Below are 12038 nucleotides of genomic sequence, written 5' to 3' on the forward strand. Positions count from 1 at the left end.
TTTTTCGAGTGGTCATAGGGCAGGCGGCGCGGTTAGCTTTCAGGGACCCAGCACACCAGTCCAACCTTTTTCTTTTCAGGACAAGAAGCGTAGCAGCGCAGTAGACTCGGTAGGGCGAGGTGCGGCCCATTATCGCCGAGGAGAAGGGAGGGTGAGGCCTTGCGCGGCACATTCCGTACCGGCGGGGGATCCCGTCGCGGCTAGCATACGAAGGTCAGGCGCGACCTCGCTGGCCCCAACGTCATGACGGTCAAGGTGGACAGAGTTTTCAGATAAAATGGATGGTTACTTGAGTCAACGAATGGGGGAGGACCGGCGTGTACAGTCGGCTCCCCCGCATGGTGGTTCTAAGGCCGTTAAGGCCGGCTGTGGTGATGTAGGGTCTGGTAAGGCCCGTGAGGTGGATTTTGCTGAGGAAATTTTGCAGGTGGAGGAGCCAATTCTGCTCGATTATGAGGAGGACAGCCCTGAAGAAGGGGAAATACGGGGATATGAGGAGGGGGGACACTCATGTTTCTCGTAGTTTTTTGCAGGTTTCAGGTGTGGCACCCGTTAAACAGGATGTAGTGGTGAAATCCAAGAGAGAGCACGGCCCATCGGTAAGGGCTCATCCTCCAAGGGATTCTTCTGAGAGGTTGGAGCAGCGGTCGGAGTCGGTCCGCGCACCCTCTTTAGAGCCAGGTGAGAGCGTTACATCACAGGCCAAACCTATTATGGTGTCTGTGGGTTCTGGGAAAGACGGGGGAGGGGGTGTGTCGGAGGGCAGATTGTACAAAGGAAAGTATGTAAGAGATACAGGGGTTGGCACGGGATCAGTGGGAGTGGTGTCAGGGGCTAAGGTTGAGAGTGGGACTAATACGGAAGGTACTAAGGAGACACCACAGAGCAAAGAGTTGAAAATTAAAAAGCTTCCTTATATGGGAGTGACTAAGCCTTTAGGTGCCCATTTAATGTTGGCAACAAAGGAGCGTATATGGAAGGGAGAATATGTAGAGATTTTGAAGCTATTACACAGGGAGGTGAGGTCTAAGGAGGGCTCTAAGGAGGAGGAGTATGAATTAGCTAAGCGCCCTAAGGTGCCGCTGACAATTGAGAATTGGACGGCGGCATTTCTAATTTACGCCAGTGTGTACTGTGAGAAGTTTCCGGAGCGCTGCATGGCCATATTTAATTATGGATGTAATAAGGAAGGCCCAGATTACAGGTAGTGGTTTCGCCTGGGCACAGTATGACAAAGAGTTTAGAGCTCGTATGGCTTGGGATTCAGAGGCAAAATGGGGTGAGCTAGATAATGATTTGTGGCAACATACCATGGGGGCCGCGCCAGGGGGTAAGACTATTTTTACGGCTAGTGGTCTGCCTCTAGTTTACCGGCCCTTTTAGGGAAAGCCCACCCGGGGTGGGGTGGGAGGCTCAGCCGCATCACAAACTGGAGTTGGGGCATGTTGGGATTTCAACAAAGGTTTATGTACACGGGAATTTTGCAAATACCGACATGAGTGTTCCAAGTGCGGTAAGCGGCATTCTCTCGTCAACTGCTGGGGCGTTAGACCATCAGGCGGACAACAAGGGCAGCAGGCAGGTGCAGGGATGTCTGGCAATGCGCAGCAGTCGCAGGGTGGACGGGGAGGCAGGGGCGCACAGGGTTCTGGGCTAAAGGGCTCCTACGCCAATTAAATTGGCTCAGCTTGAGGAAGCATTGAAGGGCTACGGGGATTTGGTGGCAAAACAGACACTTTTGGATGGTTTTAAGTGGGGTTTTCATTTGGGGTACCACGGGCCCCGGCTGAGAAGGTGGGCGGATAATTTGAAATCCGCATCAGAGCACAAATTGGTGGTGCGTGAGAAATTGAGTAAAGAAGTGCATGAGGGGAGGATGGCAGGCCCTTTTGGAGAGTGGCCAGTTCATAGTTTGATCATTTCCCCTATTGGTGTGGTGCCCAAAAAAGAGGAAGGGCAGTTTCGGCTGATTCAACATTTGTCATGGCCAGAAGGGTCGTCAGTCAATGATTTTATCGATGAAGACGCTGCTTCGGTGTCATACTCCTCAGTTGACGTAGCCATGTCACTGGTGGTGACCGCGGGCGCAGCTGCAGGCATGGCGAAGTGTGACATCAAGTCGGCTTTTCGGCTGCTCCCGGTTCATCCGGACGATTGGCCTTTGCTGGGCATACAATTTGAGGGTAAATGGTATGTAGACAAGGCGCTACCAATGGGCTGCTCGGTGTCATGTGCTCTGTTTGAACTGTTCAGCACTTTTTTACAGTGGTTTTTCACGAATCACACTGGTCACATCTTGGTCACACATTATTTGGATGATTTCTTTTTTGTGGGTTCCCCGGGCTCTTCGGAGTGCCAGCATGCTCTGGACTCTTTTCATGAGCTTATGGAAGTGCTGGGGGTGCCGTTAGCACCGGAAAAGACAATGGGGCCTGATACTGTCATCTCCTTTCTGGGTATTGAGCTTGACTCAGTTGCAATGCAGGCTCGTTTGCCTGAGGATAAGAAATGCAAAATGTTGGCTTTGCTGGACACGATGTTGGCTAGGCGGAAAGTGACAGTGCAGGACATCCAGGTGTTGTTAGGCCATTTGAATTTTGCTTGCAGAGTTATTAGGGCGGGGCGGACTTTCTGCAGGCGCCTGGGCCGGGCTTTGGCGGGTCAGCATTTACCTCACCATCATGTGCGTTTGTCGGCAGGTGTAAAAGAGGACCTGCGTATGTGGTCCTTTTTCTTGCACTCCTTTAACGGAGTGCCACTGGCCAGGGACGAGGATGTGCAGTGGGACGTGCAAATGTTTTCGGATGCAGCAGGCAGTGATGGTTTTGGTATTTACTGGCAAGGACGATGGTGTGCAGAGAAATGGCCGCAGGATTGGAGGAATGGTGGGCGGAGCATTATCTTTTTGGGGCTTTTTCCACTCCTGGTCGCTTTGACCATTTGGGGCAAGGAGCTGAAACATAAGAGGGTCCTGTTCCGTGTGGACAACATGGCAGTGGTGCAAATAGTCAACAGGCAGTCAGCAAGGGATGAGCAGATTTTGAAATTGATGAGGGTGTTTGTGCTGGGCTGTTTGCGCTATGATATTTCATTCAGGGCTTTGCAAGTGCCAGGTGTGGACAATGACATTGCGGATGCTTTGTCTCGTTCGCATTGGGGGAGATTCCATGGGCTGGCCAAGGAGGCGGACAGGACACCGACCCCGATGCCGGAGCACCTCTGGTCTGTCGGCAACGTAGGGTATTTCAACTGGTGGTAGGTTCTTTGTCTGCTTCCACTCGTGCAGCGTATGCTTTGGCATGGAAAGAATTTTTGTCCTCAGGAGCTTGTAGGAGGGAAGAGTCGTGGCGCAGTTCGGAAGATGTAGTTCAATTTATCCTGGACCTCATTGAGAAAGGTTTGTCTAGAGTCACTATTGCTGGGAAGCTGGCGGGGATTTCCTTTATGGGTAAGCTTTTTTGGGGTTATTCCCCTTGTGCTGGGGAAATAGGACGCAGGATGCTTGAGGGCTGGGCTAGGGAGCGGGGTGGAACCGTTATGTCCCGTTTACCTATTTCCTGGCAGACGTTAGCACGTTTGTTGACAGTTTTGCCTGCAGTTTGCAGGGACGATTTTGAGGCTTCATTGTTTGCTACCCTTATGGTGTTCATGTTTTTTGGGGATTTTCGGGTTTCTGAGCTCCTCGGGACCAAGGTAAAGCAGGGCATTTGTTGGCAGGACGTGTTCTTCACTGACACAGGTGTGAACATTTGGCTGTCCAGTTCCAAAACGGATCAGAGGGGTGTTGGAAAGGGGGTATGGTTAGAAGCAGGCACCCCCAGCTGTACTTGTCCGCTGCGTTTGGCGAAGCAATGGAAGATACTATCAGGAGGAGATGGGGGCGACTTGGTTTTTAAACATATGAATGGGTCTCGCATCACTGACTATCAGCTGCGTATGGCTTTGCGCAAGGGGTTACAGCGGATTGGTTTGGACGGGGCCCAGTTTGGGACTCACTCTTTTAGGATTGGGGCAGCGACTGAAGCGCATAACCGGGGTTGGTCTCAGGGTGACATCATGCGCTTAGGGCGTTGGTCATCAGACTGTTTTCACAAATATGTAAGAGCGAATGCAGCAGAGGCGCATGCGTCAACCTCTTTGGTATGAGTCTCATTCTTGTTTTTCTTTTCAGGTTCGGTGGCTGGGCCCCAAGCAAAGGAAATGACGGTGTGGATTGTGGGGCATTCCTTCGTCAAGTGGGCACATGTACAAGCGTGCAAAAGTTATTTTGGGGAAAGTTTGGGGTTCAATGACAGCCTTTTTCGGATGATTTGGAAAGGGAAAGGGGGTATGCTTTGGAAGGAGCTTATTCCATGTTTAAATAAAGCCATGGTGAGGGGACAATGCCCGGATATTCTTTTGATACATTTGGGGGAGAACGATCTTTGCAGTGTGAAAGGGGTGGTCTTATTGCGTGCCATGAAAAGGGATTTGGCTTTGTTGAAGGAGCGCTGGTCAGGCTGCCATGTGCGCTGGACGGAATTGGTCCCGCGGAGGATGTGGAGAGGGGCTTTGAAACCCAGAGCTATTGACAGGGCTCGGAAGAAGGTGAATGCGGAGATTTCCAGGTTTTGCCGCGATTTGGGTTTCGGGAGAGTAACACACAAGGATATTCGTTTTGAGGCGGTAGAGTTTTTTCGTGGGGACGGGGTGCATTTGTCACGGTTGGGCATGGACCTTTATTTGTTGGAAATTAGGGAGGTTTTGTCTCGGTGTTTGAACGTGCAGAATCATGCTCGAGGAGTTTAAAGCTCTCTGTTTGTTGGGGGGCAGAAAGAGGGGTGGGTGGTGGTTCACCACCCCTCTCTTTCTGGGTGGCGGGGGTTATGGTGAATTTTGGACAGTTTTACCAGAGGTTGGTGGAGTTATGTTGTTGAGTTGGGTTATCGACAGGGAAAGGATAGGTTGGTAAGTTTAGTTCGGTTCCACAGTTTGGGGGCCGATAGCTGTAAAGGGGCAGGCAGGGGAGTTTGGTTAACGGAAGGTTTGTATTTAGAGATTGTTGGGGGGGGTTATACAGGAATGTAATGTTTTATATTGTTGTAATGTTGTAATGTACGGGTGGGGGCGGGCTCGAAGGAATTTAGGGGAGGGGGCTGGGTGCGGGGTTAGGTATGTTATATTTAGTGAGGTCTAGTTTTGGAAGGCGTTCGGCCAAGGTTTTAAAATTGTAATGTGCACCTGTTTCCAATAAAGCGGCCTTTTACACACAATTCTTGGTCAGTGGCCTGCTTCCCCCCCACCCCTCCCTTCCAAGGGGGGCTTGGGGGGGCAGGCGACCGTAGGGAGTCCCCACCCCCGGGCAGTTTGGGAGGGGGCATGTGGGGGGGCGTGGCTGGCCTCGCGCGGCCTTTTTCAAATTTGGGCTTCTTTTTATAGCCCAAATGTAGCCCAAGTATAAATACTTTGGGCGCCTGCTCCCGGCCACCATTTTAGGTTTGGTGACCTGGTGGCTGGGAGCTAGGCTAGTGGCGTGTTTTTTGTCTCCCCCCCTTTCCCTCCCACAAAAAACACTTTTTGTATTTGGCATCCCCCTCTCTTTGTTTAATTTTTAGTTTTATTGCTTTTCTTTTTACCACTTTCTTAATTGCGGGCGGTTTTTCTTGGGACAGGTGTGCAGGGGGTTTCTACGCTTGTATTTTGTCGCTTGGAGCAGGTGCTGTGCGGGGGTTATGGTGAATTTTGGACAGTTTTACCGGAGGTTTATGGAGTTATGTTGTTGAGTTGGGTTATCGACAGGGAAAGGATAGGTTGGTAAGTTTAGTTGGGTTCCACAGTTTGGGGGCCGATAGCTGTAAAGGGGCAGGCAGGGGAGTTTGGTTAACGGAAGGTTTGTATTTAGAGATTGTTGGGGGGGGTTATACAGGAATGTAATTTTTATATTGTTGTAATGTTGTAATGTACGGGCGGGGGCAGGCTCGAAGGAATTTAGGGGAGGGGGCGGGGTGCGGGGTTAGGTATGTTATATTTAGTGAGGTCTAGTTTTGGAAGGCGTTCGGCCAAGGTTTTAAAATTGTAATGTGCACCTGTTTCCAATAAAGCGGCCTTTTACACACAATTCTTGGTCAGTGGCCTGCTTCCCCCCCCACCCCTCCCTCCCAAAGCACACGCAAACCAAAGCATCCAGGTAACACCACGGTAGACGCTGATATCATAGGTGTGAATAATTGGTGAGTGGACAGGCCCCGGGAGGTCTCCTCTGGGCACAGGCGTCACCTTCTGCATTTCCCGCTCTTTTGTTTCGAGATGTGATCAAACGGCCGAAGCATCTGTGTTGGCGCACAGAGTGCGTGGCGGCACGTGCCCTGCGTGCAGTTACTGCTGGGTACCTGATGCGAGGGTGGGCGCACGCGTGTCTTCCCGTAAGGGTGCTGGGCCTCTCACTGACAAGGTGCACGAAGCAAGCGTTCGCACTGCATGGGTGCGCTGTCCCATAACGTCTCAGCTTATTTGCTTTTGGTTTTTCTTGCGCGGCAGGTGCTAATGCAGTGAAACGTCCTGTCAACCTGCTCCTGTCACTCACCGCTGGAAATACTGCAGGGTGTAGGATTTCAGGAAATGGTACCCCCTGGACTGTGGGTGATAGGAAATCCATTATAATATTACCACGATGTCCCACGCGTGTCTCGGCTGCTCACCCACCCCCTGTCCCCCTCCTCTGACCAATTCATCTCCCTTCCCACTCTCACTGGGTAGGTAGAACCAGGGCCGTTTTCTAATGCTTGCCCTCCCAGAGGACGAAACTGTGCAGTGCAGGCTGCATTTTATTTAGCTGCTAGATTGGGACCTAGAGGAATACTGTACTATGTCTCTCTCAGAGTCTCGGAACGTGAAACAGGAGTAAACCCGTATACCCAGTTGAGACCGGATGAATTATGGTATCAAAACAACAATGTCTCAACCAGTAATTATAGGGACAATTTTAGGAAAAATGCATAAGTCATAAGGGAGGGAAACCAAGAGACCAAAGTAAGAAAACGTTTTTTAGTTATTATTATTATGCAAAAGGATTATAACAGCACTAAAATACAGTTAAATCAAATTAAGGTAGCCAAACATACACCAATTGTGTACTGACCGTGCTCGGTGCAAGTGATAAGTGCAGTGACCCAAGTGATATATACAGTGTGGGCGGCGCAAAGTGAGAGAACAACATTAATCATAAACAAATTACAAGAACACAATAAATAATTTGCAATAAGGTATAAATCCTTAGGTGGCCGTGGGTTACACTGGGATGTCGACGGTGTTTCGACCTTATGCACTTAAGGTCATCATCAGGACAATGGCTACAATTTGAAGAGTGCTGCAGAGAAATAAAGCGAATTAAGAGTGGGTGGGAGTAAGGAAAGCAAGTAACCAAAGGTAGAAAGCAGTTTAATAAAGACAAAAGTCAGTGGTACGGGCAGTGGAAGTGGGGTGGGGGGGAGGAGAGGACGGGGGTGGGGGGTGAGGGCAGGTGGGAGGAAGAGGGTGTAAAGATGGGGTGGGGGGGGAAGAAAGGGGGGAAGGGGGAGGGAAGGAAAGGAAGGAAAGGGACGAAGGGGAAAAACGGTGTATTATCACAAAGGGAGGAAGGTTATGGCTGAGGGTAAATCACAGTGCGGTGAGCAGATGTATTAATTCACCTGAGTTCTGGTCTAAAGACAACGCACAAAGCGCTAATGCCCGGGCAATCGTCAGGAACTTCTACGTAAGACGGTATCACGAAGTACTTTGAAATGCCAGAACTACGTTCGGGAACTGTGAAGAAATTGAAACTCGTTTAGAATCAAGGTAATCACAGGTCGGGGGGGGCGAGGTAATTTAGACTATAATGAACTAACGTACCAAGCTAGCCGATATGCTGGGTCCGTTACGGTCGTGCAGTCAAAGGTCCTGCTCGTATGGACAGTCTACAATGTATATACAAATAATGTGCCCAAATCTACAAATATACCAGACAAAGACCTGTTCGTATTCCCAGCGAGTTCATTTTAGAGTTGTTACATATTGCTCTAACCAATAACTACTTTCTTTACAAAGACACCTTTTATCTGCAGGTAAAGGGAGTTTCAATGGGCGCGTGCTTTGCTCCAAATTTTGCAATATTGTATGTTTACCATCTTGAAACTACTTTTGTTCTATCTGCCCATAATCCTTTTTTGACTAATGTCAGACTTTGGCGTCGCTATATTGATGATGTTCTTTTGTTTTGGCATGGTACACATGAAGATTTGGAATCATTTATCATTTGGATAAATGGTTGTCAGAAGCATTTGACCTTCACGTCAGATATTAGAACGAACAATCTACCTTTTCTAGATTTGACTCTACATTGTGAGGATGGTATAGTGGGTACTAAACTTTACCGAAAACCCACGGAGCGTAATACCTTGCTTATGTACACTAGTTACCACCCGCGAGGCTTACGTGACGGCTTACCATATGGGCAGTTCCTTCGAATCAGAAGGAACTGTAAATGGAAAAAAGATTATGTACGTGAAGCAGCTACCTTGACTGAAAAACTTTTGTGTAGAGGGTACCCAAAACATCTGGTACGCAGGGCCTCTAAGAGAGCCTGGTATTCTCATAGGGAAACGATCCTATCTCCTTCTGAAAGAACCCAAAACCAATGGATTCCATTTGTCAGTACATACAGTCCCTCGAGTAACAATGTAGGGAAAATAATCAAGAAAAACTGGACAATTCTTCGGACGTCCGGTTTATACAAGGACCCGCCTTTGTTCTCTTACAAAAGAGGTGACAACCTCTCAGACAAATTGGTACACGCAATAACGTGGCCTGTAAAAGAAAGTATAACTCCATCAATTACATCTATGTGGGGTTTGCCTCCTGTTATTGGCCATTTCAAATGCCAGACATGCACCGCGTGCGACCTTACTTTTAACACCAAGTTCTTTGTTACAACTGATCGCACCTATACTCTAAAGCATTTTTCAAATTGTCGGACCACTAATGTGATTTATGCTATACGTTGTCCCTGCAACTTGCTATATATTGGTCAGACTACTCAGATGATTAAGCACCGAATCAACCAGCACAAGAGTCGCATTAGATGCTGTGTGGAGACTGCTCCATTAGTCACACACTTCAAGCAATTTAATCATACAGAATCTGATTTCACATGGAAGGTAATCGATCGTCCACAAATACGGACTAGAGGCGGTGATCTTCAACTTCTACTTAATAGATGTGAATGTCGCTGGATCACGCACTGCAATACTGTAAATTGTGGTCTTAACTCCCTTGATGAATGGAATTCTGTTGTGCCGACATCTTAAGAAAACTCTGATTTATGGATGCCTTAATTCCTTGTACTTGAAAGCAATAGCGGGTCTTTAATATGAGAACTTGTATTCGCCCCTTTTCCCACTGTATCGGATTTAGGAGTTGTGTAATGTTCCTTCTGTTTACCACCACGGGACTATTATGTGTACCCTGCTTTTTATATTGAAGATTGCTTACATTGATGGTCCAAGCAACTCTGTTAATCTAAATCTCTTTTTTTCTCATTGTAATAACTGATGATCATGTGGACACTTGTTTTAGCAAGTTCAAATTGGACACGTGTTGACCAATGTGTTGGTCTGTATGTATATATATTCTTTATGTATGTGAGCTCTTTAATGTTAATTGCCATCATTTCTCCTTTCTTTTTCGACATTTTTGCCCCTTCCTTTTCCTCCTCCCCCCCGCCCCTCCTCCCCCCTCCCGCCCTCCGCACACCCCCCTTTTCCGTCTTTCCACCTTTATGTTTAATATTAGTAAGTCCTAAGATTCAGTCAAGACCTATTCTTGTGGGTTTGTCGACTTTCTTTCTTGTACCCGCTCCTGTCACATGGTTCTTGCCCGTCGGCTTAGGTGCATTTACATCGCTTTTATATTATTTACTTGTTCCCCTGGGGCACTTGGGTCATCCGTATGTTTACGGTCTAGTGTCTCCCCTTGATGGGCGCGCCTGCGCACATTTGACTTCCGCATTTGGCTGTGTTTCTGGACCATGATTGTATAGCGGTTTGCGATTCAGTCACCCTGGTGTATTGGCTTCGCCCACTCTGCCGGCGATTTTTTCGTCTGGTTTGTTTGTAAAGAGATTACTGGTCCCACTTAGAGGTCGTCGTGCTACCTTGGCACGCTCACACACTTTCTTGGAATAATTTCAGCGTTGGACATGTCGGATTGACTTTGACCCAGAATAGTTGGTAAGGGCCCCCTTTTTAATTTATATTAATTTATATTACTTTAACGTTATTTGATAATTGATTTAAGGCCCGCGATTAATGTCCGCTATTTTCTGGTTTGTAGATTTGGGCACATTATTTGTATATACACTGTAGACTGTCCATACGAGCAGGACCTTTGACTGCACGACCGTAACGGACCCAGCATATCGGCTAGCTTGGTATGTTAGTTCATTATAGTCTAAATTACCTCGCCCCCCCGACCTGTGATTACCTTGATTCTAAACGAGTTTCAATTTCTTCACAGTTCCCGAACGTAGTTCTGACATTTCAAAGTACTTCGTGATACCGTCTTACGTAGAAGTTCCTGACGATCGCCCGGGCATTAGCGCTTTGTGCGTTTTCTTTAGACCAGAACTCAGGTGAATTAATACATCTGCTCACCGCACTGTGATTTACCCTCAGCCATAACCTTCCTCCCTTTGTGATAATACACCGTTTTTCCCCTTCGTCCCTTTCCTTCCTTTCCTTCCCTCCCCCTTCCCCCCTTTCTTCCCCCCCACCCCATCTTTACACCCTCTTCCTCCCACCTGCCCTCACCCCCCACCCCCGTCCTCTCCTCCCCCCACCCCACTTCCACTGCCCGTACCACTGACTTTTGTCTTTATTAAACTGCTTTCTACCTTTAGTTACTTGCTTTCCTTACTCTAAAAGATGATCCACCCACTCTTAATTCGCTTTATTTCTCTGCAGCACTCTTCAAATTGTAGCCATTGTCCTGATGATGACCTTAAGTGCATAAGGTCGAAACACCGTCGACATCCCAGTGTAGCCCACGGCCACCTAAGGATTTATACCTTATTGCAAATTATTTATTGTGTTCTTGTAATTTGTTTATGATTAATGTTGTTCTCTCACTTTGCGCCGCCCACACTGTATATATCACTTGTGTCACTGCACTTATCACTTGCACCAAGCACGGTCAGTACACAATTGGTGTATGTTTGGCTACCTTAATTTGATTTAACTGTATTTTAGTGCTGTTATAATCCTTTTGCATAATAATAATAACTAAAAAACGTTTTCTTACTTTGTTCTCTTGGTTTCCCTCCCTTATGACTTGTGCATTTCTCTCAGAGTCTCAGCATTGTACAGATTTGGTAGCAGCACTAACATAATGAGTTCAGTACCTATGAAGTCCTGGATCATGGCCAACCTGACATTAAAGGTTCTCTTTTCTTTACAAAGGAGAGCAAGTGAGTGGCAGCTGGATGGTAACGCATGAAGTACCGGGCAGATAAAAAAGAAATCTCACCGGTTCAATAATGCTGTGAAGTTTATACATTCATTTTCATTACAGAATTAGGTAAAGCGCAGCATAATTATTCAGTTTTATTTTTTTAGTTATTTATAGAATCACGCTAAGTATTTAAAATAATGTATTCTGTGCATACGAGCTCAAGAAACATGACTGCTAAATAGCGTCTAATGTCACTTAAAGTGCGCAATAAGCAATAACGGCTTAAAAAAAGAAAATAGTGTCAACGAAGCAAATGCTTTGCATCAACAATTAGCCCACTATGTAAAGAGTAGGAGAATCCTCACACTGGGAGAGCTAACAAGGTGAAGATGTAGAGGCAGTCTGAAGAGACGTGGTGAGTTCCAATAAAGGCTATTTTAACAATCATTGGCAAAGTCAATAGGTCTCGCTAATCCAAGAGCTATAGACGTTGGCAATGTAAATGCATTTGTGTATGGCTGTAGGGCTGTTAATATTTATATACACAAATGCATTAACATTGTAGCGCTTATAGC

The sequence above is a fragment of the Triturus cristatus genome, chromosome 6 (genome assembly GCF_964204655.1).
Source record: "Triturus cristatus chromosome 6, aTriCri1.1, whole genome shotgun sequence".
In the NCBI taxonomy this organism is placed as follows: Eukaryota; Metazoa; Chordata; class Amphibia; order Caudata; family Salamandridae; genus Triturus; species Triturus cristatus.